This window comes from Triticum urartu, chromosome 6A (genome assembly GCF_056163025.1).
Source record: "Triticum urartu cultivar PI428250 chromosome 6A, HENAU_Tu73, whole genome shotgun sequence".
Taxonomy (NCBI): Eukaryota; Viridiplantae; Streptophyta; class Magnoliopsida; order Poales; family Poaceae; genus Triticum; species Triticum urartu.
The window spans coordinates 382,619,559-382,624,181 of NC_141878.1; positions in this window are offsets into that span (position 1 = coordinate 382,619,559).

Genomic DNA, 4,623 nt, shown 5'->3' on the forward strand with positions numbered 1-4,623 from the left:
CCTTCCTTCTGTCGGCACCACTCCAACCATGGCCTCCTAGCGCTCCAAAGCTCTCTTGGACGTACTGTCGCAGGAGCAGACGAAGGACATCGGCGGCTTCGCTCCGGGCACGCTCCAAAGCTCTCTTGGATGTACTGTCGCAGGAGCAGACGAAGGACATCAGTGGCTCCGCTCCAGGCGCGCTCCAAAGCTCTCTTGGACGTACTGTCGCAGGAGGAGATGAAGGACATCGGTGGCTCCACTCCGGGCACGCTCCAAAGCTCTCTGGCATTAGTGTCCTCGGACAGATGCCGGTGTAAATTTGTGGGCCAGCGCTGGAGATTCCCTAACTATCATGCTATAATCGCTAACAGTGCTCCATTATTTCGCAGGGAATAGTTATCCCTCGATCAAAATCAGATCCGTCGTGTTTCGCACTCCTCCCACGTAAGATTGTAGACTCTTGCTTACATAAAAATGGAGCAAGTGGACGGCATTGTAGCGCGTCATATCACTCAAACTAGCCTGCTTAACATGCAGGAAAGCCCCACCCTCATCATTTTGTTCTGGATTTCTATCGATCGATCGCATGAAAATGTTACGCTTTGCAAGTTCAAAAGGAAAAGGCGGCACACTTACAACTCGTACACGTCGCGTTCGCGTCGCCCCCCCCCCCCCCGACAGTCCGGCTGGCATGCTGCTCACCAGAGGGGACACGCATTATCTTGCATTTTCACTGACATGTGGAACTGCAATTGAATAAATCGTCGATAGCCGAAATCTAATCGCTCGGCAGGCGTCGGCTGAGAAGAGAAAGACGGGGAGGGAGAAGAGATCGCCCGCCCGCCGCGCACGGACTCCAAGAAATATATGGTGCTAATGTGAGGTGGGCCATGCGGGAGTCCGGACTGCTTCCAAGCCCGCTTTTGACAGCCCTGGCCTACCAGAAAACCCCTCCCCCTCCCCCGTGCGCTCCCTCCTCATACGCCAGCTGCCCGCATTCATAGCAAGTAGTACTAGTAAAATACTGGGCTATAAGCCCGCTTATGTGGAGGAGAGAGAGGCATTGACAAAGTCAAGGAGTGGGCTCTACAAGAGCCCGTCTCTACACGTGCTCCTAGGTATAAAAAAACTAATTCTAAAAAAAGAAGCATAAAAACAATTGTGTCTAAAAAAGAAAGGTAAAAAACATTTGAGAGGAAATAGATAGAGAGAAAGTGACAAAAAGTTGTAACCTTATAGCCAACCTTATAGTCAACACTATGGTAGTATTACATGAGGAAGGAGGGAGTGGTGCACATGCCAAGTTCACTGGGTTGCCGTGTTTCACACTCCTCCATCGTAATAGTGGAGACAATAGCTTTCATCAAAAATAAACAATGAATACTTGTTTCTTGTCCTCTATATCAGAAAGAATACTTTCATTCACCGACATGTGGGACGCCGACCATCCTGGTCCGCCTACCATGCACAAAATTATCCTGGTCCACCCCGGTCATAGCGCAGGCCCAACCTTTCCCACTGTAAGTTGGTCGGACAAAGGAACCATCATTACTTTGTTGAATTCTGCTTCTTCAAGAAAACTTACTATACCCGCAATACTGCTACCACACACGAAGACTGGACGGCACTGTACCACTTCATATCACTGAAACCCACTAGGCCAAACCCACTGTACCATGTCTCTGTACTTTTGCTACAATTTTCCTACCCTATGAACCAAATGAGGCCTCAAATGTATCTATGTCGACTATTGTATGATCGATCGCTAAGCCTACAATTTTAGGAGCTTGGGCCATTGGCCGGTCGACGACGGATCAGACCTATAAGCGTACCAAGAGCTCATCAGCCCCAACGTTTCTCTTCGGTGAGTGTTCTCCATGTACTATAGCTCACACAGTAGCTAGCCTACTAACACCAAGAATCATCAAACAAGCCCTACTGATATGATAAACAGTTCAAACTTACATCTAAGCATGCCATATATTACATCAAAAGCTGGTGAGGATACATCTTTTTCCATAACTCGGAGAGGGTTCGCATGATTCACTATCAAACAAAAGTAGCAAGTACCGCCCACACAAGATAGTGCACTAGCCCTAAGATGGTTTGATAACATGCATCATTCTGGTAATTAAACACAATGCAAACTACCCTGAAGGATTAGCGCGACCAACTATTTCTTGTCATCGATCTCTCAGGAAATGACCACAACTAGGTCGGACCACGGCATCGGAATCGATCTCTAGGGCGATGTCCACAGGATGGACAGCGGCATCAGAATCGATCTCTAGGTGTATGTCCACAGGGTGGACCCCGACATTGAAAACGATCTCTGGGGCGTTGTCCACAGGACGGGCCGTGACATCGGAATCATCAAGGACGTGCACCGGCACCTGCACAACCCTAACATATTAGCAAGCACATTGCAAATAATCAAAAACCACAACTATGGTAAGCCATTATTTTTTACCTTGTGCATCTCACTGGGGGATCCCATCCCTCCGGGGGCCATCTCCTCATCCTCGATGGGGGCCATCACCTTGCCAGGGGAATACTACTTCTGAACGGCGACTATCTCCTCAAACTTGGCCTTGAGCCTCGCATAGGTGGCCATTAGAGTTTCTGGGGTAGGCATGGTGGGGCCCTTGCTATTCTTCCAGCTTTCTTTGAGGAGTTCGTCCGCCAACGTCGTCAACTCTTTGGCCAGTGCTTGTTTCTTGGAGTTCTTCGTCTCCATGGGTTGGTCCACCAACATGGTCAACTCGTTGGTCGGTGCTCGCTTCCTGGAGATCGATGTCTCTCATACGTCTCCGTCGTATCTACTTTTCCAAACACTTTTGCCCTTATTTTGGACTCTAACTTGTATGATTTGAATGGAACTAACCCGGACTGACGCTGTTTTCAGCAGAATTACCATGGTGTTGTTTTATGTGCAGAAAATAAATATTCTCGGAATGACCTGAAACTCCACGAAACATCTTAGAAAAAATAATAAAAAATCCTCGCCAAAGATGAAGATCAGGGGGGCCACACCCTTCTCATGAGGGTGGGGGCGCCCCCCCCTAGGGCGCACCCCCCTACCTCGTGGGCCCCCTGGAAACCCTCCGACGCCAACTCCAACTCTATATATTTGCTTTCGGAGAGAAAAAAATCGGAGAGAAGAAATCATCGCGTTTTACAAGACGGAGCCGCCGCCAAGCCCTAAAACCTCTCGGGAGGGCTGATCTGGAGTCCGTTCGGGGCTCCGGAGAGGGGGATTCATCGCCGTCGTCATCATCAACCATCCGCCATCACCAATTTCATGATGCTCACCGCCGTGCGTGAGTAATTCCATCGTAGGCTTGCTGGACGGTGATGGGTTGGATGAGATTTATCATGTAATCGAGTTGGTTTTGTTAGGGTTTGATCCCTAGTATCCATTATGTTCTGAGATTGATGTTGCTATGACTTTGCTATGCTTAATGCTTGTCACTAGGGCCCGAGTGCCATGATTTCCGATCTGAACCTATTATGTTTTCATGAATATATGTGAGTTCTTGATCCTATCTTGCAAGTCTATAGTCACCTACTATGTGTTATGATCCGGCAACCCCGAAGTGACAATAATCGGGACCACTCCCGGTGATGACCATAGTTTGAGGAGTTCATGTATTCACTATGTGCTAATGCTTTGTTCCGGTTCTCTATTAAAAGGAGGCCTTAATATCCCTTAGTTTCCAATAGGACCCCGCTGCCACGGAAGGGTAGGACAAAAGATGTCATGCAAGTTCTTTTCCATAAGCACATATGACTATATACGGAATACATGCCTACATTACATTAATGAATTGGAGCTAGTTCTGTGTCACCCTATGTTATGACTGTTACATGATGAACCGCATCCGGCATAATTATCCATCACTGATCTGGTGCCTACGAGTTTTCCATATACTAGTTTACGCTTATTTACTTTCCCGCTGCTACTGTTACAATCACTAAAAAATACCAAAAACATTACTTTTGCTGTCTTTACTTTTGTTGCTGCTACCACCACTATCATATTACTTTGCTACTAAACACTTTGCTACAGATACTAAGTTTCCAGGTGTGGTTGAATTGACAACTTAGCTGCTAATACTTGAGAATATTCTTTGGCTCCCCTTGTGTCGAATCAATAAATTTGGGTTGAATACTCTACCCTCGAAAGTTGTTGCGATCCCCTATACTTGTGGGTTATCAAGACCAATTTCTGGCACCGTTGCCGGGGAGCATAGCTCTATTCTTTGAGTCACTTTGGATTTATATCTGCTGGACACTATGAAGAACTTGAGAGATCCAAAAACCAAGATCTATCCCTCAACTACGAGGGGAGGTAAGGAACTGCCATCTAGCTCTGCACTTGATTCACCTTCTGTTATGAGTAAGTTTGCGACACCTACACCTACTTCTGCTATTCGTTCTGATATGTCGCATGTTATTGATGATGCCACTTGTGCTATGCATGATACTTATGATGAAACTGCTTCTATGCCTGATACTACTATGCCCCTTAGTGAATTTCTTGATGAAAAAATTGCTAGGGCTAGAGAAAAAGAAATTATTGAATCAGAATACGATGATGAAAGTGATAATGAAAATATGCCTATTATTCCTGAGGGTTAT